The following is a 27,600-nucleotide window of genomic DNA, read 5'->3' on the forward strand; positions in this document are numbered from 1 at the left end:
CATTAACCATCCCAAGCCGTGCATCAATGAACACGTTTTTCCAATATGACTCAAGTGACAGGCAGTATTTTCTTCACATCCAAGATCAGCAGATTTAAAAGAGAACATGCCATGTCTCAATCCCACTGAAGCTGATGGAGTTACACCAGTTTTGAACAGAATATCCCACCTTAAGTACTTAGACTACAGTGTAAGCCTGTTTCCAAAGCATAAAAGTCCTCCTGTACAATTTTCCTGTTGTCATCCGTTGTCCTGATACAAGTCTTTCACTGTGGCATCAAAAGCTACCAATCACTGAACCAATATTGCTTGCCAAACTTTCAGCAATAACCAATAATTTTCATGGAACAATAACTGGCACTCTTTGCTACTTTTATATCCACAACTTCCATTATGCAATTTGGCCTATGAATTTACTTAAAAAAGAATGATAACATTTACTATCGTGATGAAGAGCTTATTGACAATGAGGATTTTTCACAGAAGTCAGTAAAATGCAGATTACTGTTTAAAAATTAAAAGTTCAAAGGAATTGCTTAAGAAGCCAAAACTGTAATAGAAACTTATCAAAGCTAAATGAGCAATAAATAAGACAGTATGAAAACTGTCAGAGCAACTTAGCATCCCCATTCTATTTGTGCTTCATTTTATTAGCTAATCAAAGTGTCATATTATTTCTACTGGCATCTATTTACTGCCATGTAATTTTGATAAGGGCACCATCTGTATTTATAAAAGCATTATCTTAATAGCTGTCTAGCATTCTACAAACATAGGTGATATTTAACTTTTCTAAGGGGATCAATTTTAAACCAGGCAAAAGGACTGATATAAGTCAATACACTCTGCTAACACATCAAGGGTCCTATCTGGAGCTCCTGCTGCCGTGTGCCATTACAGCAGCCTTACACTTACACCAAGGAGGTGAATTTGTTTGACACGCTGTGCACTCTTCTTTGCTTTATTAAGATGTACAGCCATGAATTTTGTTTAGCAGGGCTTAGAGCTGCCCAGATTTTAAATCCCTGGCAAAAAAAAAAAAAAAAGTCACAGAGAACTATTTTGCCACAAAGAAAGTTTAAATGATACTGCTAATTTAAGTTCTCTGTGAATAAGGGGTTCCCCCCTCTTTAAGGATTCAATGGATAATTTAGGGATATCATTTTTTATCTGTTAATATGTTTATTTGTTCCCACCTTTTACATTGCACTGGGCTTATCAGTGGAGTGAGGGTCTCCCAAATGCATCCAGGTCAAGTCTCTCCCATCCCATCCCAAGTGCCACAACCCCTCAGATGCCCACTTTCTCCTGGCTCCCAGCTCTCACATTTGACAGCAGGGCAGCCCAGCTTCACAAAGGAAGAGTAAGTAGACCCTGCACTTGGGTTCCTTCCCAGGGGACAGGAGATATCACTCTGATTCCCTCCTTCCTGATGAGGAGCCAAACTCCACCTTCTAGTCAAGTTTTAACACAGCAGTACCCATATAGTTTTTAAGATGCAATGCATAGTACTTGGTGCTTTGGGTGGTCTCAGAGGAATGTGTGAGTCATGATGGGGATCGCTTTGACACCCTCTTCACCCTGACTCTCTCTGCCATCACACAGGGGCAACTCCCCAGCAGCTCAGCTCTGCACAACAAGGGGTGATGCCAGCTGCAGGCCCATGGCTCCTTTGGCACCTTTCTGCTAAGCCACTGACAGCTGTACAGCTCAAAACGCTCTCTGAACATCTCCTTTAAAAGAATTTGAGCTATGGGCAGCAGAACTTAAACCATCTCATTTTTAAGCAGTCACTAAAGAAGAGACCTTCTGAAATGGTAAAGCAGAACAAGGCACCTAAACTCCAAAATCTCACACAAGAGTTAGCTACAGAAGGCTCTGGTTTTTGCTCGTTAGTTCTAGCTCTAACGTATTAGTCAATGGGATGGTGAAATAGAAATTTCTACAGGATTAAATCCTGTGGGATCTCAAACACATTGTCTCAAAGCATGGTTAGGGGGAAAAGTGGAGGAAAATGCAGTCCATGCATTACATGACAAGTACATGTCAGATATACTTAGACTTATTTTAGTACATTCATTTCTAATAAATTTCAGCGTTAATTACCATCTCCTATTTGACATAATAATTATACAAAACTGAATAACTATAAAATTGCTGCCTTATATTGCAAATTAGTAATTATAGTAGTAAACATTAACAACATGCCATATATAAAATAGTGATTTGTATATTGAAACAGATTAGAAATAATTGGAATATGTGATAATTAAAATTATGCAAACATTAGCTATCTAATTGTTAGGTTGATTTTTTTTTTTTCATTTAGATACTCCTTTTAGAGGTTGATATCATTACCCAAAAATTTTTAAAATGTGTAACTCTAAGGCTTTCTTTTTTAATCCTAAGGGGGAATGAAGAAATGAAACATGCCCTGATTGAGCCCAAATGGGGATTTGAGGCAGTACTCAGGCATACAGCTATCCATGCAGGGCTATGAAGAGAAAACCTTCAAGAATATCTTCCCAAACAATGAGTAATCCTTTTCTTGTCCAATCTGCAGAATGTGTCATAACCCTTACAGCTCAGAAACTTGTAACCAGAATCAGTCATTATGATTAGTAGCAACAGTATCCTCAGAGACATCTTCCTGCCACTGTGACCTCTCAGGACTTTTGTGCAGAAAACTACTTGAAAGCAGCTGTGGAGTATCCACCTCAGGCTGCAGCTGACTTCTTGTGGACCTGTCTTATACTCTTCCTGTAGGAAGCACTTAAGTGAGCACTGATGTGTATCCACCTCAGACCTTCTCTTTACTACAGCAGTTCTGTACCTCTTTTTCTCCTGTTCCATGGTATATGTCTCCCTTGCTAAGGAAAGACCTCTTTCTCTCTGTTGATATCACAATATTTACAAATACAGGGTTAACTTCAGAGACAGGCCTTTGAAAACTCTAACCTTAGACTTCAGGTGTATGTTTGGTAAAATGATAGCAACTGCAAACTGGAAAGGAACATGTGGAAGTTGGGCCAAAGTTAAATTAATACCTAGCACAACCTTCAAACTTCAGGACTGATAGGTACTGAAGATCTGCAATACCTATCACCCACACTGGGAGTTTTAAGGACTGTTCAGATTCAAGCTTTATTAGAAGGAAAATAGGAGGAACTTCTGTCCTGGCAAAAATTTCCAGGTACTTTCAACTCCTTCCTTCACATTTTTGTATCCTTTATCTTTGTCCTCTTCTCCTTTCTCTAATGCTCATCTCCCTCCTAGCTTCATTTTTGCAGTGCTGTAGAAGCCCTAATGGAGAGGAGGGGTTTGAGACAAGAAAGTTGCTGTAAGAAAGAACATCTTCAATACTTGTATAAGACTAGAGAACTAACCAAAAAACAGTCTAGATGCATTATCAGCAACTGAGCAATGAGAGAAAACAGCCCCTTTATGAAATTGTTTTGTTTGATAAACGGAGTTTCTTAGTGCTGTAAATCTAACTCACATGAGTGATCATATAGCCACAGGTATAACGTTCATTATTAACTAAGTAAAGAGTATGCACCAAATCAATTAAAAACAATCTTTAAAAGAAAGTATATAATTTAATGGTACCAAGGTACAGCTCTGCTCTAATTGATCTTCTGGTCACTTGCAAGGGATTTTACTTAGATGTTTAATCTAACATTCATTGCAAAGGGTAATTCTCATGAAATTGCTCTGGCATCCCCTGTATCACTTAATGCAAATGCTTCAGTGCCTCGGCAATGGAGAGGAGCTTTTTCAATAAAGACACACATCACAGTGCAGTTTGAAGGGCTCTCTTTGTTCAAGTTGTTTTAAAAGCAGCAAAATGTTTCACAGTAACGAGACATTCAGATTCTAACACCAGTTACATTAAGATGACAAATCACATTCCAAATAGTGGATATACATCACATGTCCATCATGCAGCTAGAAATATGGGCTCCAGATACGTTTTGCATATAAAAGCATGCCCAGACTCCTGAACTTGCACAGAAACACTAGACACTATCAACTGATGTGCAGCATTAAAATATGCTTCTGACAATAAAAAAATCAAACAAAAAACTCAAAACAACAACAACAACAAAACAAACCCAGAATGCTTATTTGTGGCTCCTGAATACAGATTTAAGAATCTTAAATAAGCAGCCCAGTCATTAAGGGTCATGTAGCTGTCAGCACCCATTAACCACACTATTTGTTTACATGCATAGAGTAAATGTCAGCAGGTACCAAGCAAAGACAGACAACAGGTACCACATGCAAGCAGGAGCTAAGCTTTTACAACTATCTATAAAAACATGGTGGTCAGCCAATGGGAGGGGAATTGCTTCCCAGGGAAGGAAGATTGACACCAAAAGGGAAGATGAGAGCTGCAGGAAAAGGCCTTCACAGATTGGGATACCTGTAGAAGACAACAAAAAGACATCCACGTTTCTGGGCAGTGGGCAGATGAAATGTTAAGGATTTGTATAGTAAAATGGCAAGCCTGAGCAGGCTCTCATTCCTTCTTCAAAAATCCTTAAGGCTTTTCCCATCAAAATTACTTCTAATTTAGATTGGTTTTGTTGTTTGGCACTACATCCCCAGTTTGGGAATGCAGTGAGTTTGGGGCTGATAGCTCCCAAGGCCATGGGATGTACACACAGAGCTACAGCTGGGGACAAAAGGCATGCAGCTCCATGACCAACTCCCCTTCCTGGGCAAGACAATATTGTGCATGAAACAAAGATGTGGATATTATAATCTGCTGTTCAAACATATATAGGGAAGAGACTTTCTGAGTAACATCCCACTTGTCATGGACTTCCTTTTGGGCTGTTTAACAGGGGTTGGAAGGAGGCAAAAGAGAAGAGAGAATCAGCACAAACACAACCTTCAGCCCCGAGTACTGATTTGCCATCAGCATATTACCAAAACCCTGATGAAACAGCACCTCAGTGACAGGCAGCAGAGGGGGTTTCAAGAAAATCTTGCTGATACCTGCACATACATTTTCTCCATATGCCAATTTTCTCTGGAGGAGATAGTCTGTTCCCTTACTCCAGTACTCCTCATTATTCGAAGCAAACAGGTTGGGTTTTGTTTGGTTTGATTTTAATTAAGACCTCCACCAATAATGCTGTCCATCATCTCAGAAAATTATTCAGGAGGACATCTACTTCCCTTCATGGTTATTTTTCAACTTTACTCTTTCGCTGAATGTATAAAACATCACAGTGGGTACAGGTTCCCATATTTAAAGAATACCAATGTAAGCAGCTATAAATCTTTTTACTTGAAGCTCTCTCTTCAGGTTACCATTACAATCCATCTGCCTAATAAAAGTATTTATAAATGTGCATGTTTTCACAGCTCTCTCACTAGTATGTGTCACTGTGCTTGCTACTCATGATACAACTATTCAAGACCAGCAATGTAAGTCTGTGCTTTCTTTCTTGATACATAGAGCTCTGTACCTGTTAGCCAGCATGGGGTTTTTTATCGAAAATGCTCTTAAATGTTTTCATTCTCCTGACATAAGTGAAATGGTTATGTTACAGGGAAGATTAAAATACCTTACTCTGTTTGTAAAAAATAAACTCCATACACAAACTCAAAATATAAATATTGCCCTACTAGGGAAAATACATTTATGGTCATGTTTGCATAGTCCAAACACCAATTCATCAGTAATTTGAAATCATTACCAATCTTTAGTTTGTACAATGGAGTTAAGTAAAAATGTTAATTTAAATATCTTTCCACACAGAAAAACTCTACTGACATCAGCATATTACCAAAACCAATTTTCCTACATCAACTCACATCTTCCCCTAATTCTCTAGCATAGCTCTTGGGAGTTGCTACAAGGTCTGTGTAAACCGAAAATCTAAATAACATTATGACGGCTGTTACAGAACTAATTTATAATCTAATACCCTAGCTGAATTTAATATTCTACTTATTTATTCAAGCAAAATATCTGGAAAAGATATGTCACATCATAATGCAGTTTTTATGAAAATGGAAAAAATAAAGAGGAACTTTAAGTATGCATAATAATAATCAGTAGGGACAGGTACAAGCAAGAAATGTTGCCTGCCCATCACATGAACAAAAGCTACAGTGCCTTAGTAATTGGACTGTTTGTTTCAGAATTCAATTATTACCAAATCTGGTATTTTACATTAGATGTGCAAGCTGAAAATGCTTCTTGTATTAATGCTATTAGTTCCACAGTACAGCAGCATGTAACTGGTGGACAAACTGCTGCCTCCTCATCAGCCACCTTTAACAGCTCCCTTTTTTAACTGAATTGAAGAATTGAGCTTTACAGCAGTATTTCTAAACATGCCATTTTATTATAAACACAGTCATACATGCATCATAACTTTCAACTTAATGAAAACAGACCGTGTCGGAGAATAAAAAATTTACCTCTTAATTTGCCTTTTCTAAGACATTCTGAGTGAATACCTCTCTCAAATATAGTTTTGTAAAAATATTTAGGAACACAGCATGAGAGAAAACAAATAGGCTAAAATAATTCACAAAACATTTTGCTATTGAAGTGTCATTGCTGAATAAGCCCTGTTAGCTATTCTGGAAGAAACAGTAGTTGATAAAAACTTAGTAGACCTGAATAGCATATATATATATGGCAGAGCTGAATGCCCAGAAAAGGACAACATCCATTCTTAGTCAACCTAATACCCACTATGGAGGCCCGCATAAATCATATTACAGCAAATGCATAATCTTGTTGCTTAACTTGAGCTGTGCTGCAGTCCAGGCTTTCAGTCTCCACCTGGCATTTAGCAGACCAGAGGCAGTCACTGACCATCATGCTCTGGTGATTGCCAGGGGGCATCAGTAGCACACACCACAAGAATAAGTAAGTAAATAAATAAACAATATATATATATATATATGTATGTATGTAGAAAAACTATATATATGTTGATTTAACCCTCTCAGGTAGTTAAATTCTTCATTTAGATACGCAATTCACTCTAGGTGCAAGGTTGTACTGAGGCTACTATGAAAATATCATTACCTTATTCACACAATTTGTTTCTGTGTGCTTAGGTGCACCCAGTCACAGAGTAGGTGAAATTTACCTGTTTGGAAATCCAGGACACAAAGACATAAACTGGCTAACTCTGCTACCCTCAATGGTGTCACTGTGTAAGGGGGCACAGGATATGCCTGGTTGAGTTTAACAATTACATCTCTCTTGCAATAGTATTTATTCTGAGTGAAAACTCTCAAAAGAAGATGAAAAGCTGCTGTCCAAGACAAGTCACAGAGCGACAATTAGATAACTCCTCTTCACTTTTCACCAAAACCTGCAGTTCCTTATCAGAAACACTTCACAGAACTACTGATTAGAGAGATGCTACATCCTACTCTCTATGAATATATTCGTAAGGTTTCTCTAAAAAACTAGCTTATTGTTGCCTTCCTTCAGGAGGTCAAAGGCCTGTCAAGTACTTGCCCTGCTGTGATGTTCCCTCACATCCTCCACCAGCCCCTAAAGCCCCAGGATTGGCAGGCCTGTGCTGCTGCCTCCTGGAAGCCCCAGAGCAGCCAGCCCCAATGGCAGGAGCTCCCCTCTGCCACTCCTGTGCTCACATACCCTGTGGCAGGTTTTGTTTTAGCTAAGAAAAGAAACAGGAGGCCAAAGAGCCTGGTCTCCAGGATCACAGCAATCGTGCAACGGAGGCATGGGCAAGGATGCAAAGAAGCACAACAGCCACCAGCACTGCTTTTCTCTAATTCATTAACCAAACAACTCTTCCCCAAGAAGAGTTGGACTCTGACAGCCCCATCCTTGTCCCACATCTTCTGTACTGCTTCAGAGACAGCAAGGAAAAAAAAAAAGTTTGTCTAAATACAGCCAGGAAAAGTGGCAGACCACTGACAAGCACGGGCTTTGCACTCCCATCTCTCAGTGAGGCAAGGTTGCAGCACAAGCCATAAGTGGACTACCCAAAATTGTTTCTAGATATCTCGATATTTTATGTGCCTCACTTACTTTAAAAAGATATATTTGAGGGGGAAAAAACCTGAAATAGGAGATCAACTTCCCTTATTAAAAATAAACTTTATGCATGGACTTCATTTGAGTCCAGTTAGCCATAATGGGCTTGATGTAAAATCTTTTTCCATCAGCTTTATAAAAGTAATGCTCGGGTTATTAAGTTACTTGACATCCTAGGGAAGTGCCAAACAAATCTGGGAAAATGGGGGTAAAAGTGGCAGGTGCAGGAGCCTTTTATTGGCTGTGTTTCTTTGCCATATTTTTGCTCTTTGCATTTCTGAAGTCTACCAGGGCAGAAGCAGTCCCTAGAACACAGTGAATAATTATTAGGGAATCCCCATAAGCTGTCTTTAGGTGGTTTAAACTTATTTTTTTCACCAAGGGTACAGCACAGGAGGGACTCATAAAATGGAAGATCCTCAGCTCTTGGTCCTTCAGGCAAGCAATAAACTTCCCCCGGCCATGCACAGCATGAAGGCTCCTCTTCATTCTTTCAACAAAAGGCTAAAATCTGTCTGCATTTTTCTTCACTGATCCTTTACTAGGGGAAATTCTTTTGGACAGCAGCATGCCCAGCTGCTCTTAATTATAAACCAGGTCTCCAGCATATGTGCACAGTACATGGGGCCACTCTAACAGGGAGATAAAGGTGTACAGGTGTGCCAGCCCTCCCAAGAGCAAACACTGGCACACGAGTTGAAGGGGTGCAGCTCTGAACCCACAAAGGCAGCCCATTATGAGTTCAGCTCCTGAATCTTCATCAACCCTTCCCACAGGAAATGCTCCCATATTTGATGCTGCTGGAAGAGACTAGGGCTCAAAATCTTCACTGCCTTACCATTTCCTTGCCAACTTCTTCTCATTTGATTTTAAGACACTGATTAACAGCCAGATTTATGGGGGGTTTTCTCCTAAGTAAAAACAAGTGGGAAAATGTGGCCCAAGGACCAAATGCATCCCATGAATTTCTACACCATGGCCTGAGGCCACTCTCTCAACTCTTTCAAATATTTAAGGATTGCAGAAAGGCAGGAACCTCAGGAGAACATCTTGCCTAATACACCAATCACAGCATCACTTCAGCAGAGAAATATCAGAGTAACAGAGTCCAGGCTTTTCCTCAATTGGTGCCTCAAGCACCAATACTCATGGTTCAGACTCCAATCAGACTCATTTCCACTAAGTGGTGCTGAGGGCCAAGGAACTCCCACCGAAGCGAACAGATTGCCTCAAAATCCTACCACATCTTTAGATTTTTAGGTGTGGACTTACAAAATAATTTAGTCAATGAGTTTTAGTTCACAGCTTAAACTGTGTAGTTATATTTTACTGGCTTTATTAATGTTTTCACACCTTTTACTTTTCCCCCAAAAGCTGATGAGTTTTAAAGAGGAAGATTTTGATGCTGTCCACTGTACTCTGGTACACCTGCATCCAAGTTCCAAATATTAGCAGGCATGCTTGTTATCCTTTTTATATCTTGGGGGTTTTTTCCATCCTTTAGCCTTAAAAGCAAACAGGAATGAAAACTTGAGTCATGCAGAAGCATGACTTGAGTCATGGCAGCACACAATTACTACAGTCGAAAAATAAGCATCCATTTAGTTGAGGAACAAAAAAAGGAGACTGCAGCAAAGAGTGTTAGACAGAAGAGGAAAGAGCCAAAGGGAAAAGGGCATTGAACAACACAGCATGGAGATAGGATGCAATATTCACAGCTAAATGGCAAGCAGAAAGCACTGGCTACTGCAGCTGAGGTTCTAGCTTCATAAGCAGTGTGTTTGCTCCATATATTCAGCAAGCACCAACCAAAGCCATCTGTTTTTTGTGTCTGTGGTAAAGGGTGCCAAAATATACCTGATTTGTCACACCTGCTCCAAATGGAAAACAACTACAAAGAAAATAAAGCACTCCTCAGTGGACACAAACCTCTGGAGAGTGTGTGTCTGTGCTTGTGTCTTGAGTGGGGGAGAAGAATTCATTGCCCTGCATTGCATAACGTGCCAGAAAAATGTATGACATCTTCTAATAACTACAGGGCAGATTTTTCAAGTCAAGCATGTGCAATTGGGCTAGCCTAACTTAGGCATGCAAATAGCAGATGTGCATGCACAGATATCTGACCTGCACACGCACACAGAGATAATTCATATTTCACAGCTATGACAGTACTGGGGCATAGGTTTATCTTCAAAAGTTGACTCTAACTTGTGGAATTTTGAATCCTGATAGCAAAGAAAATATGTTCACTTATGTTATTCAGCTATTATTCTGGTATTCAGATAGAATTCTAAGCAGTCACCTAGAGCAAAAATGACCCAATGTTTCAGAAGTAGGAGCAATGTATGGTAAGGAAAAGTTTTAAATCAATCTTTACCCATTATATTAGCAGCACTGCTGTTTATATAACATCATACCTAAAAACAGGCTCAAAAATTATTATTTTTAGTATTTGAGAATTAGATCATGATAGAGAGCAATTTAAGTGGTGCTCTGAGTGTTTTATGGACATGCAGTGACAAGTAAGATTGCTGTACATGGGCAAATATGAAAAGTGAAATGAAAGAGCCAGGAAATAACAGAACTGAGAAGCACAGCTGTACAAGGGGTAGATGGATCTTACATCTTTTGTCCTGTGATGGTTTTGGCTGCCATTGGCTGATCTCACCAGAAACTGAGGAAAGCAAATAATGAAAAAAAAAAAAAAAAAAAGTATCATCAAAGCTGCTGAGAAAGGAGTTACAGATTCAGGCTCTGACCTGACAAAGTCATGGAGCCAACGTCCTTTTGAAAATCCTAATATAGAAACCTAAAGATGTGACCTGATTTCAAAAAGTACTGAGCACTCAGAAGATCATATTGAATTCAGTATAAGTAACTGCAAGAGCACAGCATATCCTTGCAATTGCTAGTAATTCCATGAAACATGTTTGTCACCTACAAGATCAATGGGATGGGTAGGTGCTAAGCATCTCCCAAGACCAAGCTTATCTGGCTAGAAAATAAACCAGTTGCTACATGACATACCCTTTGTTTCTCAAATATAGGTTCAAGACAAAACCAAAATTACAAGTTCTGCTCAATGAATGGTATTGACTTGTGAAGTTTTAACGACATTTAATATATGAGTAATCAATACATTTACAAATTTAAAATTCATCTCTTAAACTCTTCACAGTAAATTTAATTCATGCACTTCTATTGTTTGAACATTTTTCAAGATTTTCGTTCATTAATACTGTAGACTGTTCTGAATGTCAAGACTGCACAGCTCAGGTCAAGAGTTTTGGAAAGATAAACAAACGAGCAAATCCAATTTGACTAAAAAAAAACAAATTCTTTTTTCCCCTAAAGGAGAACTAGTGTGAGCTTCTCTCAGAATGACAAACATTTTCTATAAGGATCCAAGTCTACTTTTACTCTTTTTTTGAATTTGTATATTTATAGCTTTTAAAACAAATATGCTGGTATATTCATATTAACCAATGGTTGTTGTTCTCAAGGAGAAGTCGTCCATTGTCAAAGCAGTAACGAATTTTGTAATACCAAAATGCAAGTCAGCTTTGAATGTTTAAATGGCCTGATACCATCTGACCACTATGGAATCAGCCTTTTGCATTAAGCTGACACCAGAGTGTTACTGAATTGCCCTGTTCTATAAAACATTTTTCATTTCATACCACTGATTTGCTACAGAAAAGACTCCTGCTTCTGTCTTAAGAAAGCCTTCCGGTGTAGGGCTTCAGTTAAAATTTCAAAATAAACATACCGCTTGTTTTAAATGCTGCAAATACTTCATCAAAAAAAGTTAACAGCATTACAGTATAACCTGGAACACTGTTCTTCAGAGTTATGCATTTACCAGTGTAATACTGCACACTGCTACATGTACAGAAACATACTCATAGACAGTAGAGTAACTCAAAATTGAAAGGTAATCCCGAAAGTTGTTCTGTGCAATCAAATTGCAATATATCTCAGCTTTTTTTTTTCCAAGATCTGAAAGCAGGTATGTTTCTGGGTTTGACTTTATTTTTTTCATGGGGTGGTGGGGGGGGGGAAGGCAAACAGTAACTTGTGCTTTAAAATCACCACTTTTTACCTATCCTTTAACTAACTGTACAATTAAGAGGATCAGAAGAGATAGGTTTACAACAGAAGCTCCTGAAAATCAGAGATTTTACATCAGCCAGTGATCCTTCTTTCACCACCAGACCACGTAAGCTATTCTTACTGGCTATGCACCTGTGGAACTACCTGAAGAGTGCATAAGTAACCAAAAATAGGACCAAGAAGCATAGGCAGCATTTGATCACTGGTGCCTGATCTCCAATGCAGGTCTGCCTTTTGGATCCCTTCCCTACACTTTAGAGAAAGACAAGGGATGCAGCAAGGGATTTAATGAGAGAGTCAACGGAAACTGATGGTGAAGTGCTACCTACAGAGGACCAAGGCAGACTGGGAGCAGAGACATTACACTGTTGATAGAAATGTAGTTCAGCTGTCTGTCAACATGCTTTTTTCTTTTTTCTCTGCCTGTCTCCCTAGATAAAAGAGCAGTTATCGTATCATAAATAACACCCTGCTACTGCAGTTAATCTTAAAATGGAAGAGCTGCATCCCATTCATAAGGACATAGAAGTCAGAGAAAACAGTGCATCTGAAACTCCTAAACACTAACCCTTACCAGACTAATTTCTAATGGTCTTACAAATTCAATTTTACTCACTGAGAAAATACTAAAGGGCTGCTACAGATTATTTCACAATCCCCTGGTAGCAATATGACTGAGTGTCCATTTTGCATCAACCTCAAACAATCACAGCTAGAATTGTTGCATCAGCCAGGAATGTTGGCTAGGAAGCACTTGCACATGTGACATGAAAAGGTGGATGTGGAGCTTCCTGGTGGCCATCGCCACCCATCCTGCATTCCCAGGCTTCGCTTCAGCCACAACTGCCAACATGGTCACTTTAAGATAACTGACCACTCTACTACTTTCAAAAGAACAATTCAGTTCTAATAAACTCTTATTTATTCTTTCAAATGGCAATTTCTATAAATTTTAGTGCCTCACCCTTATTTTTGGTCAATTCCTAAATACCTTTACTTAACATTTCAACCTTAAGGTAATTCTTACTGGAAAGAGCATTTACCATATTTTGCCATCTGTTCTAATCTACCAAAACATAGGATATATATTATTCAATGCTGTATTTGTGGGCACAATAGTCTCCATAATTTTTAAGAACTTGAGAGACATTAGCTCAGGAGACTGAATATTTAACCATTTCTTAATATCAAGTCCTATAGTACAGATACAACTACTGAATGTCAGTATAAAGCTTTTCTTCATTCCAACATGCAAATTGCTGTCCAATTTCACCATTAATAATGTTTAGGAATAATTCCCATATTTTCAGAGAAATTTACCTAATTAAGGTAGTTCTGTTTGCCAGCATCAAACTGTGACACAGGTATTTATTTGAGAGCTGCCTCATGTATGCTAATGAATGAAATCTCTTTCACCACTTTGTTTTGCTGTTAACGTATTTTCAAACAGATGCATTTGTAGCCAAATACTTGTCCTCAGCTCTTTGATACAAGCTACCCCTCACATAAAGGTTGGCAAACTGACATACCTCCTGCAATTTTAAAACTCTGCTGTCACTTGCAGAAAAGCGATTGAAAACTGTTCCTGTTACACACTTTTCAAAGCAGCTGGTGAATGACAGGCAGCGTACTCTCTCCTGTTACAAGGAATCACAGAATTATGAGCATCACAATTAGCCATTCATTCTCATCTTCCATTATTCTGTAAGCAGAATAGTGTCTCCAAAATTTTCATTAGCATTATCAGCTGCAAACAAAGATACACTGTCAAAGTTTAAATCACATTATTCTAATATGCTTTTTCTTTTTCCCAGTATTGTTTTCTTGCTTGTATTCCTATAATGAAAAACAAATATATTAAATTATATAGTGAAAAAGCTATCAGAAATGTTTTACCATTTCCACAGTTTCAGGCACCAGTGGTGTCAAACAAAAACACGTCCTTTCAACCAAATCTTTGCTTTCCCAACTGAAAGCAAAGTGATTGCTGGTAATACTTACAGCTTTTGTCCTACCAAGACACGTCACTGTAACTATAGGTCAGGTTTGGCAAACATGATGTTATAATGAGAAGTTTTACATACTTAAACTAACTTCCCTGTACTTCAATTATCAGAATCCCTTCTGGCATCACAACACATGCAGGAATGTAATTTAAAAATAAATATATCATCTTTTAAACATAAAAACTATTCAACTCAGACACGGCCCCTGCTCTACCAAACTCTGTGCTGAGCCAATAAACTCCATATTGTGCCTTGTATAGTGTTAAGCTTACAGAAAGTAAACTCTTAAACAAAGGACCTGAAATACATATTAATCCTAGATGCAGTTTTTACCAGTTTAAAGCTTTTACCGAAACACCCTCCAAATACATAATTTGGGATTTCAGTAGAAAATGAAGGACATTTTAGTACATACATTTGACATGGGAACTGGTAAATAAAGTACTTCAAAAGCACTGCAGACATGTAAAATAGGGCTATTGGGACCAAATGCATATGATTTGGTTTTTAAAACATCAGAAAGTTCACTGAAAGAAAAGACACTGAAAAAGGCTTTGAAAGCAGCAGCTTGGGAGTCCATGCAATTACATTATTACTCTTTACTATATTTATTTCCATTCCTCCAAACAAATTCTTTTGTTTTCAAACTTGTCTAGCTGGAATACTCACAGTGATGCTCTCAACAGGCTTTTTGTTTCTTTGCTGTTTGTGTTGTGGGTTTTTTTGAAAAGAGTCTTCCACTCCCTTGTTCCTCATTTTTGCTCAGAAATTCTTGCTGATCTGGATCCAACACTTGCAGAGCATCAGTTTTTCTTTCCAGTTTGAGCACAGTTAAATGAAGTCTCCCTCTAGAAATACCTTTGTAGCTCAGCACAGCACATCAAAACTGGAGCTGGAATCCACCACTACTTTTTGGTTGCTGAGCTTATCATAAAAATTTCAGAGAACAAAAGTAACACATGTAGAAAGTTCAGGCCCTGTCAGAAGATGGCTTACTACTTTGCTCCAAAGCAAAGCTGCACACAGTACTCACTGAAACCTCTGCAATAAAATGCACTTGTATGTACAAGCATTTAATACTAACAGCGTGTGCAGTAAACCTTTCCACAAATTTTCCTTTATTTCATGCACATCCCTATGTACCTTACAAATGGAAGGGCAGTGGTTTTAATAGGCAAGATCTCAGACAGGAATCTATCACTGATTTTTCCCAGTGTGTAAGTTAAGGCACTTCTAGGAAAACATAAAAGCACAGCTTTTGGATGACTACATGTTTAAACAGAAACTGTGACTCAACTCCCCTACAATGAGCAGAGATATCTTCAACTAGATCAGGTTGTTCAGAGCCCCATCCAACCTGACCTGGAGTATTTCCAGAGTTGGGATTTCCAGTATTGGGATCATCCCTCTCAGCAAACTGTCCCAGTGTTTTGCCACCCTCCTTGTAAAAAATACCTGGTTTACATTTAATATACCCTCTTTTAATTTAAAATCATTACCCTCTGCCCTTCTGCAGGGAAGATGAGGAGGACAGCAGCCTCCTCTGTGGTAGACAGGAATAGGAAAGGAAGGAAAGGGCAAATCCATTCCAACCTGTGAGTTTATTCCCCTTTGCTTCAGTTTCAGTTTACCCTATGTGATTTGTGAGATGGGTCAGGAGAGAGAAATAACACAGGAGAGAGACAAACAAGAGGACCACAAGAGCTGAGCCTTCCCCAGCCAAACTGGGATATATCCCTGGTCTGAGGGCTTGGCATCATTTTACATGAGCTCATCTGCAGCCCAGTTCATCTGACTCCTAACAACACTATCACCGACAGCTGTTTATGGTAAAGAGGACTGAAGTGCAACAAATGGATATTTTAACTGGCGGGCCTTATTTGCCTCTGCATCAGGAGTACATGTCTAAAATGCAGCAGATTCCACATATCTGCTAGAGGGAATAATACATACACGCCACACCAATTGCATAGTCAAAAGGAGTCCTTCCACCTCTGACTTTACAGCCTACTCACAAGATCAAGCACAAAAATCCTGCAAAGGGGATATCCTGTGGATTTGCACCATCTCTAAGGACAACAGACCACAGACCAACCAGCAGATTAAGCTCATCCATATGTAGGTTTTCCCCCACTATGGTGAATACACTATAGATACCAGCCTAAATTTAGTATGTAAACCAGATATAATTTGAAACTTTACTGTCATTCAGCCCATAGGACTGATTGAGTCAATTTCACCATGTTTACTTCTCTGAAAACCCAGCATACAAGAGAACACCCAGGAGAGAGCCAGGAACATGTACCAGGAACAAAAGGAGCTCAGCACTCTCCAGGAAGGCCTTGAGCCCAACAGGTTTCCAGTGCTATCCATCCTACTACAAGAACTCCTCAAAGATGTCTGTGTACACCACATGCCATCTCTCCAGCTAAGCAACAATTGTTATAGTCAGGGAAACAAAGGCCTAACACACACAGTGTATGTACTAACTTTACCTCTTTTATATATATTAAATTTTACTTGAAATGGAGACATGGCAGAATAAAACCATACCAGCAGTGAGCATGTGGATTCAGGAACAGGCTTCTGTTTCTGATGTCCTGCACAAGACATTTTCCTTTAAAACAGCAATAATTACAAGTTGTCCCTCCTTGACAACTGTCATAGAAAAATAAAACCATTAACACACTGACAAGTCAAATTGTACAGTGATGAATAAATACCTAGATAAATACGTTAATTCCAGTAGGATGCCTCCCTTCTCTCACCATTCTGAGATGATGAATAAAGAGGTAAGTAAGGAATCTCCCCAAGCTTTTCTTGTACCATTACTTCCTATGGCTTCTACCATTAATCTCTGCTCAAAACTAAGTGATTCCAGCTTTTTATTTCTCTCTATTGGATGATTTTCCACAGATCTAATTACTTCTAAGACATATTTTCATTTCTGACACACAGCTACTTTGAAGCACACATTTATGCCTAAAACTTCTGGTTTACACAATTATCAACAGAGACAGCTAAGTTCCTGCAGGAATATACCAATTAAATATAAACAACTGACAAAACAGCATTTGTACACCCTCTATTTCCTTCTCACATAGGGTATTGCTGTGTATTTCACACACAAAACTTTCAACATAAAGCCTACTCAAATGCCACCCTTCCAGCAGCAGATTTCATATTTCACAAAATGCTCTATAAATTACTTTATGTTTCAGCTATTAACAAAATCAGCAGAAATTGTCTTCCAGACTGAATAATCAGAATATGGCATGTAAGAGAAATCAATAAAAGTCAGCACAAAGTCATAATTTAGGGTTAAAAAAGAAAAAATATGGAAAAACCTTGCTGTCATGGACTGCTGAGTATCTGCAGAACTAGAGAGGAAAGAAATGATAGTCCTCTAAACCTTCAAAGTTTACAAATTCCATCTTGCATTAAATTTAATGTTTTCAGTACAAAATAGCATTGAACATTAAGCTTTTGTGTCTGTTAAAAAGCTCTCACCCATATGGCAGCCACACTGTACCACTGAAAATGTGTGTGCTTATGAGCTAATTATCAACTCTATTTGATAACTAATTATATAACAGATTCCCCAATTTATGCATGCACACATCTATATACGCACATACCTGTGTACCCCTGTATGCATACATGTATTTTTGCATATGTAAAGAAGTATGCATGGAAATACCCACTGGAATCTCCACTCCAGGTCTCACTAAAATGTCTTGAAATATTTAGCCATTACAGGCTTGGATATCCCATCACTACAAACTGCATATTTACACATTAAATAGTACAATTACAAATGGTTTATTAAGTAATTGTTCATTAGTAAGTCTTTAACCAGGAGATCTGAAATGAAAACTATTTTAAGCTAACCAACGGACAAGGATGAAATCTGTGGTTTATGAGTACTGTAGAGCAGCTCAAGGCTGCTCTGAAAATAGACACATTTCATGTGTCTTATTGAAATATTTTTTGTTCATATTCAATGCAGCAAGTCCTATGCGCAGATTAATTTGGATTTTGTCAATTTAGGCTATTTTATGCACTGTTGTTATTTATGATTTCATCTATTTATTGAATAAATAAACGCAAGTTCTACAAAGCTCATATCAGAAATCACTGAGGTTTTAATGAAGTAAACTTAGAAAATATACACTCTTTTGTTCGAAACAAAATTTAAAAACCTAAAGGCAGGAGCTATAGAACATACTGCTTCTCTATTTTCAGGAACTGTTTCTGGATTTTCAAAAATCCGTATCCATTTTCTGTGGTTCTCATGCACACAATCCCTGAGAACAATCCAAATGAAACAATCCTTCTTGATAACACATTACTGGTACACAGATGCTCTACTCAGTTTCCATTTTAGAAACCACAGTAGCATGCTTCTATTTTCTCTTCCTGAATCAACTTAGGACTCAAGACTCATAAAAACCTGACTTTTTAATTTATTCATCAGCTCAAAGAAAAAAAGCTGGTGGTAAAATAATTAATAGTTGTTATATCTGAGCCACTAAAAAAAGCTTGAATTCATGAGAACATAACACTTGAATATACCAAAAATATGATCTGAATCATACCCCTTCCCAATAGCTGTAATAGGACAGTGCACAACTACTCTTTTAAAACTTACAAGTTTAAAATAATGTACCAAAACTGGCAGTACAAGCTCATAACCCAATGTGAGTCTTTAGTGTCCTGCTTCTGGCCCATCTGGAAAGCAGGCTGGGTGAATGGAGGCTGTGCTGTGACAGCCACCTCCTTCTCTTGAAGAAACACCACCTTGTACTATCTGGTCAAACACTTGACTTTGACTGTTATTCTGCATTTCCAAGAAAACAAGCTCCTCCACTGTGTTTGGTCCTGCCATGTAACACGCAGATCTCTTCAAAAATGCAGTGAGAACTGTGCAAGTTGCAAGGCAAGTAAATGGTGACCAGCTCTTGACAGCAAAGGTTTCACCGTGACAAAGGAAAGTCAATTGCCTCTCCAAAAAAACGTTACTCCTTCAGTGCCACCAGATTTAGAAGAACCAGTAGGAATGGGTAGACATTGGCTTCAAAGGGAAATAACTTCCTTTGTGTGAAAAAGCTGCCTAATCATTTAGGGGTAAGCAGAACTCCAAATAAAAAGCAGCAGAGAAATTGCAGCATAAGGCATGTAATAATACAAGAACCAAGTTGTTACCTGATACTTTTAACACTAATGATGAAGCAATGGCTTTCATGGTATTGTTAAGGTTGGAAAAGACCACTAGGAAAGGTTAAGGTTGGAAAAGATCATTTGTGGGAACTCAAAATGTCTCTCAGACATTTTTGGAGGTTCCAGGCCGTGGTCAGAAGCAGTCTGAACCCCGGCAGGCAGCTAGATTTAGCTGTGATTTCGAGTTTGAACCATGGAATAAATTACCAACTTTAAAGGTAAAACAAGCAGTCACAAAGTGTTAAATAGTATAGTAAATGTAGTCACAAAGTAGAGGGGAAAATTTTTTAGTAGTGTACAAGGGGGTTTTAGTGCATATACAGGGGAGTTTTTACTTTATACATAAAGGTCAAAAGTTCTAAGATAGAAGAAAGTAGGCTAAACCCATCCTTCTTCTTTCTTCTTCCTTACCTCCATGTTCTTAGTAATGTTAGCACTCACAAATTAATTTAGAGTAAAAAAACACTTAGCAACATAAGTAATAGGTATTAGGAAATAATTATAAACATATTATACGTAATATATCTTATAAAAGATAGCAACAGCCCTGGGCGGGGGGAGAGAAGAAGAAAACACCAAACAATCAAGGTGTCAAGAGTGTGTGCTTCTCTGCCTGGGCCGCTAACCAAAGGGCCACAGCCCAAGAACCTAATCTGTTAGATAACTAACAATAAATCGTCTTTAAACCAAACAAAACTAAGCTGCAAAGTTTTTCTTTAGAAACACAGGTTAGAAGAAAAGCTTTACCACCACACAAAACCCCAAACCAAACCCAAAATTCTCACAATCATTGAGCCTGGTAGCCCAGCACCACTGTGTTCACCCCTGTACAATATCCCCAGGTGCTACATTCCCATACCTTTAGAACACTTCCAGAGATAGTGAATACATCACTTCCCTGGACATCCTGTTCCAATGCCTGACTGTGTTTTCAGTGAAGAAATTTTTCCTAATACCCAATCTTCACTTCCTCTGGCACAACTTCAGGGGTTTTCTTCTTGTCCTAATTCTTGTTACCTGGGAAAAAAGACTGACCCTCTCCTCACTACCACCTCCTTTCAGATCATGGAGAGCAAGAAGGTCCCCCCTGAATATCCTTTTCTCCAGGCTAAACAATGCCAGCTCCCTCAACTGCCCCTTGTAGGGCTTGCACTCCAGACCCTTCACCAGCTTTCTTGCCTTCCTCTGGACTCACTCCAGCACCTCAATGTCTTTCTTTCTGTGAGGGGCCCGGAACTGAACACAGGATTTGAGGTACGGCCTCACCAGTGCTGAGTTCACAGGAACGATTATCAGAGACAACCAGAATTGTTTCAGGCCATCACGCTCCCATTGTGTCAATCAGAGACAGAACAAACTCAGATGAACTCGCCACCACTCTCTGGGCTCAGCCATCCAGCCAATTTTTTACCAGTAAACAGTGCACCCATCTAAGCTATAAGCAGCTAATTTCCCCAGGAGAATGCAGTGCAAAATTATGTCAAGACTTTACTGAAGTCCAGCTAGACAACATCCACAGCCTTTCCATTACCCATTAAGTGGGTCAGCCTGCAACAGAGGGAGACCAGGGTGGTCAAGCAGAACTTGCCTGTCATGAACTCATGGCTGGGCCTGATCCTGGGGCTGTCCTCCAGTGTTCAGTGATAGCACTTCCCATACAAAGTGAGCAAGATACATATCACAAAAATAAATTGCTAAAGAAACAGATTAATATAATTGTTGTGTTATGGCTAGTAACAGCATTCTGGCTGCAAGGTAAAAAAGTTATTTTGAGGTGGGCAAGAAAAGGGATGCATACCTCATAGAAATTAGCTGCCACAGAGTGTCTAAATGGAAGAATTATCAATCCAGATCATGATGTGGCCGTTTCTAATGAGAAAGGCAGGATGCAAAAATAACATCTCAGTACAACTATTAAGCTGGAATAGATGCTGTTTACTGTATTAATGTTGCCTTTACTGGTGTAAAAAAACAAAACCAGAATTGTAATAGGCCATCGTGCTTCCATCTTTTCAATTACAGGGATAGAACAATCTCAGATTCCAAACTAACTACAAATCAAAATTGTGTTATGTTATCTACTGAGACACAAATGGAAAATAAATACTGTTAACTGTCACTTTCCATTAGGTAACAGAAATTCAATTACATTTCAAACAAGCCTCCATGTCAACAGAATAAATCTGTTTCATAAATGAGCAGGTAACCATTTTTTATTCTAACTTCCCAAAGGGAAAAAATCAATTTTAATCACAATTGTTCATTTTTTCCATATTAATGTTTTGAAGCAAAGTTCATCATCTGACCTAATAAATACCATTGTATAGCACTAAGGTTTAGGAAAAAGGGTCGAGAAAAGGTGTTATGAAGAATTATTAAATTCATCTGCTGATACATTGTACAGTTTTGGCAGTGAAGGCTCATGTTGCCCAACTGACCTACGGACCACCAGCTTTCCTAGCCTGCTGATTGCATCAGAAGATCAGAAACCCAAGTAAGCATCACTAACTACTGCAACAATCAAGAGTTTATAACAATGTACCAGCCACCATAAAAAGCAATGCATTTTATCAGGATGATTACACTTCAAGAAATTGAGACAAGTAGTAAAGAAGTTTTTTGAAAAGAAAGGGCCCCACTCTCCTCTCAGATATAAACAAAAATATATGTAGGTGGGATGACTTTCTTCAGAAATACAGGACTTTTGTGGATTCAAGAGCACATTCTCATTTGAGACACCACCAGGGTAGGGACAGTAAAATGAAGAAATCTGAAATTGGCACCTATATTTGAAATTCCTTTGTAAATCTTTATACCAGATCTTGGAACTATCCCATTATACTTGCACGAGAGCCCCAGCTTGTCAGAAGCCTGCCCTGAAGCAAAGCAGCAGGCAGATTTGTCATCAGAGTCTTGAGCACCAGACCTTCTCTCTTTCTAAACACAAGAGGCTAAAAAAACTGGCTTGATATAAAGAGCAAGAGCACTGTGACTTCAAATTCACATCTTGTCCTCTGTATGTAGACAAGAAGAACAAAGCCCTCATTGCTTGATGTGGGAAAATACTGGCCCTGCACCCGCCTTTGACTGGGAAGAGAAGCCAGAACTACAATTGAAATGTGTTTGGCAGCCATGGGTGCCCACAAACTGCATCAGCTGCAACAGAGACAACAAACATCCTCAGCTACCCGACTGCCAACTGGCTAAGTGTCACATTAGGTTAAAGGAAGAATGAAAATACTCTCAATGCCATAAACTTATTTCATTCTATGGAAACCCATTGTGGAACTCACAGAAGTCATAAAATACATGTTTCTTGTAACACAGCACACTAGTTCGGGAAGTAAGATTTAGCCATTAAGAAGCAGTGGTCAAAATGTAATTAAATTGGATCCCTCTCAGAGTCATCACATCAACAGACAATGCATTAAACTTGAAGTATGAGAGGGGCTTTTTTTCCTAAATGAGAAAATTAGGTAAAGCCTAAAGGGGAGAGTTAGGAAACTAAAATCCATAGAAATCTACAAAAAAGTATCTTACTAAAGGAGGCTTTTTTTTTTCCTAAATATATATATATGTGTGTATATATATGTGTGCATGTGTGCATATATATATATATATATATTTATAGATACATAAAAAGTAAAAAATCAAAACAAGAGTATGTCTAAATAATAAATCGCCCCAAAAAACCCAAACAAAAAAAACAATTTAACAACAACAAAAATAAAATAAAAACAAAAAATCCAAACCAAAAAAACCTAAAAAACTAACAAGAAGAAAAGCCATAGATAAACCCAAATGTCACCATACTGAGTGTAAAAACAGATTACAAGAGTGAACAGAGTCCCCATAACAGTCTATTACATCATATTAATAAGCTTCTGGAAGTACAGCTTCCAGCAGGACTGCTATTCCTATTAAGCCATGTGAGTATCAACAGTTGAGTTAAACAAAGCAATTGGCCAGGAAGCTAAAATTTTTCTTGGAATCGCTATCCATCAAAATTAATAATACCTGGAATGGACAACTCTCCATCACATTGCTGTTGTCAGAGACAGGATGATTAAAGAGGGTGCAATTTGACAAATTCTACTGTCTACTACTCCGTTCAGGACAAAGAGCCTTCCTCAGTTTCAAACCCGCTTGGAAATTTGACCCCACTTATAGCCCATCTGTCATCATATGATTCTCACAGCAGAAAAAGAGACAGTATTTGAAGGTCAAGCGGAAGAAAAAGATCCTATTTTGAATGTTCTAATACATGTGCTCCACACACTGTATGAGGTTTGGATTAGCACTTTTATAATTTCTAAGAATTTAAGAGAAGCTGGGCTGGTTCAGAACCAGGCTGTGCTCTCACCTGTTTTCAGCTGTGTTCTCAGTGTCTAGACTCCAAAGAAGCCAGAAATGGGCATGAATATATGACACCACCTCCTTTTTGAAGTCCTTGTCTCACCTTGGCTATTTCTAGTTGATGGAATATTCTGTTCTTGATGTTTTTTGCCTATTTTGTTACTCTCAACAGTTCTCTCTTCCTATTATTTGCTCAGTATAACCTTGAACCATCATAAACCTTTCATGCCCAAGAACTCACCAGGTTTTCACAATACATGTTTCCTAAACAGTATCTTAAGCTTAGCTATTTCCAGACCCAAAGGTGGGCTGTGAAACACTGCAGAGTTCTGAAAGGAGCAAGGATCAAGAGAGTAGAGCTAACACAGCTGCATTATTGTATTTCCAGCCTTGAGGATGAACTTGCACTTCATCCACATTAATTAGAGGTACACAAGTTTTACTCTTTAACCAGAAAGAGTATTGGTTATTATCTACCACAGAAGTTACGAGTCACAAAACATAGAGTGTAACAGAATTCCTTATTTCACCAGGAGGAAGAGAACCCAGGCCATGAGAACCCATCCATACCAGTCTGAGTGAAGAAAAAAGTGAGCAAAGGAACATTAAACAGACTCTCTAGAAACTTCTTCATATTTATTTACTTAGAAAGCTTGGACATGCAGTCTTGAAAGTCAAATATTCTGGAGGGGTTGGGAAGGTCTCCAAGGGAATTCAGTCCACCTAAGATTATGTTCTGATCTCAAAGGCAACTTACTTCATTGGGGACACCTTGGAGACCAGCCCTTGGTAGCTACTGTGCATCTCTGAGTATTCAGTGTGATCCAGTCGTTTATAGGTGGATTCCTGCCACATTCTGAAAGACTAACTAAATGACTGGAAATAGGAACAAAGAGGAAAAAATAACCAGTGCATGAAGAAAGCATGTCCAAATGATCAATACTATGAAAGGCACACTTATTCATATTTACTAATAACTGAAAGCTGACATGCTGTAAGTAATAAGAATGTGAAATGTGCTGACTACAGAGAACTATTTAGGGTAGTCGAGATTACAAAGGATTGTGAGGAACTCCAGAAGGACCTTTAAAAAACTAGGTAATTGGACAACCTGACAGCAGATGAAATTCACAGTGAAAAAAGTGCAGAGTAGGATACACTAGAAGGAACAAATTTAAAGCCACTTGTACATACTGATGGGTTCTGAATTAGTTATAACCTCTCAGGAAAAAAGATGCAAGATTCATCACAGGCACTTCAATGAAGACATTTGCTCAATACACATGAGGGGTCAAAAAAAGTGAACAGGATGCCATGATGTATTGAGAAGGGAATACAGAATATGAAAAATATTAATATACTGCCATTTATATTGCCATCACTGCAAATTAATGACATATACTCCCCTTGAATACATTACCTCTGTCAAGAGGACATTAAAAAATAGTCCAAAGGACATCAAGGATAAACACCCTCCTGTATCACAGGAAAAGAGGGTTTCTAAAACAGCTGAAAAAGAAAGTTTCTTTGCAGACCAATTATTCCACCGTCATTCATATCAGTCTAGATCCTCTGAAAAAGTGCAGAACACCTAACAACAGAAACAAGATACCAGGCCAGGAAGACCTTGACCTTTGTTCAGAGAACAGTGCCTACACTTTTAATTTGAATCTTTAAAAATAATGACCTGTTTTTCAAAGAACACAGCAACAGAGGCACGTGATTTAGTGACCATGACCACAGGTAAGGCTGAGGTACTCCATGAGTTCTTTCATCCAGTCTTCACCAGAAAGGTCTTCCAGGCCTCAGCACTGAGAGGCAGAGCTGGAGAAAGAGATGCCCAGCAGTGGAAGATGACTGACTCAGGTATCTCAGGAGAACTCAGCCATAGGTGTTCATGGGACCTGGCAGGCTGCATCCAAGGCCGCTCACTTGCAAGGGGCGCCTTGAAAGGAGAAAGACAGGCCCCCAAGAAGGCAGAAGGCAAATCTGGCACCTGTCTTCAGACAGAAATATGAACCTCCTGAAATTCAACAAGAACAAAAGCCCTGTCCTGCACTTGGGAAGGAATATACAATACAGGCAGGGCTTTGCTGGGAAGCAGGCCAGTGGAAAGTCTTGGTGCGTATGGAGCTGAGCATGAGCCAGCAGCATGCACTGGCAGCAAAGGCCAGCAGTTTCCTCGGCTGTGTGAGCAGGACTACAGCCAGCAGAGAGAAGGGAGGACTGCCCTGCACAGTATTCGTCAGGCCACATCCAGAATACCACCAACTCCACTCTCAAATACAAGAAACACATCAACAAACCGAGGCAAATTTCACCAGAGGGTTTCAAGATTGGCTGGGGACTGGAGCACCAGACCTGTGGGAAGAGACTGAAGGAACAAGGCATGTTTTGCCTGGAAAACAGATGGCTTCAAGGGTACCTAACAGTCCCCTAGCACCTGTGAGGAAGGTCACTGAAGAGATGAAGTTGGGGTCTCTATGGCAGAGCATGATGGCACAGAAGACAATGGACCTAAGGTAAAATAAGAGTGGTTCAGACAGGATATTGAGTAAAACCTTTCCCTATAAGGACAGCCCACCAGTGGAATGAGCCGGCCTTAAAGGTTGTTCAGTTTGTTCAGACACTTTGAAGATTCAACTGGGTCAGTGCCTGAGCAACCTGGTCTGACCTGGCCACACTGTATGAGGTTGGACAAGAGATCTCTTGAAGACTGTTTCAGACCAATTTATCCTATGATTCCCTAAGTATCACCACCACCAGAGGTGCTCAGAAAGGATGTAGATGTGGCATTTGGGACACTTGGTTTAGTGATGAATATGGCAGTGCTGGGTATTTTCCAACCTTAAGTATTTAAGGATTCTAACAAGTTATTTTTTCTGTCATAATTACAACATGGTGAAGGAGCTCATTTATAGTATCCAAGTACCTGGAAATCCAAGGAAATTACATTTCTACATAGCACCTTATGAATTTCAAACTAAGCAGCAAGCAGATCTCTGGACAGGCTATTTCTCCTCAAGTTTCTATCTGTTCTCTTCCATCTACTTCAGTTTTATATGGCCCCCATTAACCACAGCATCTCAACATCATCTTTTTTACTGCATTTCAGAACCATGATTATCTTTATAATGAAGAAATTAGTAAATTCACTTCCATGTGTTATTGATTGCTGTTTCTCACTTTTCTTGCTGTGGGTCATTAAGTTCTCCATTGTCAAAAGCTTGTACCTTGAACATGTTCACAACAAAGGCTCGTTCATAAATTGGAAATTTTGATATATAGTCAAATAACACTCTAAATTACAAGACACAGAGTAGAAAAACTATGGAATCCAGAAAACTCAAAATTTCATTCACACATTTTCCTTATTTTATATTACTCTGAGGCACTAATCAGTATTAGTGATCGCTTAAGGACTAAATGTCATCTTTAATTTTTGATTTCTTTAGCACTTTAATGGTTTTCACATTTCATCATACACATCATGACATTGAAAAATAATGGTTTTTTAACACATTCTCTTTTTTAAAAAAACTTATATTACTAGAAATAAAACACTGTTCCACAGAGTACCTCAGCAGGAAACCTTTTTCCCCTATTTTACCTTCATTCCTATAATTCATCTGTATTCAAATTTCTGAACTTCCTACCCATATCAAACACAACTAAAATTTATGATACAATATAAAAATGTGGATTTGCTTTGACCTGCAGAAGTAGCAACCCAGCAACAATGAAGATGTGCATGTGCTGTTTCCTAGAAAACAACACTTTACTGGCACTAAAACTGGTTTTGTCACCTACTTTCTTCTCTGCCTTTCCTGCCTTATCAGAGTAATTCATAAATGAAAG

The 27,600-nt window shown here is 38.8% G+C and overlaps 1 protein-coding gene and 1 long non-coding RNA gene across 3 annotated transcripts in view; both read right to left on the reverse strand.

Moving 5' to 3' along the window:
* The window catches only part of PPARGC1A (PPARG coactivator 1 alpha), a 361,917-nt gene that overhangs the window by 262,016 nt on the left and 72,301 nt on the right, over positions 1 to 27,600 (reverse strand). The window lies entirely within an intron of this gene.
* The window catches only part of LOC146767553 (uncharacterized), a 158,036-nt gene that overhangs the window by 60,001 nt on the left and 70,435 nt on the right, over positions 1 to 27,600 (reverse strand). The window contains exon 2 of the long non-coding RNA XR_014954752.1: positions 1 to 27,569. This exon is cut by the window's left edge and continues 60,001 nt beyond it. This is a non-coding gene — a long non-coding RNA (uncharacterized LOC146767553). The remainder of the gene's footprint in view (positions 27,570 to 27,600) is intronic.

The sequence above is a fragment of the Lonchura striata genome, chromosome 4 (genome assembly GCF_050655825.1).
Source record: "Lonchura striata isolate lonStrDom1 chromosome 4, ASM5065582v1, whole genome shotgun sequence".
Classification (NCBI taxonomy): domain Eukaryota; kingdom Metazoa; phylum Chordata; class Aves; order Passeriformes; family Estrildidae; genus Lonchura; species Lonchura striata.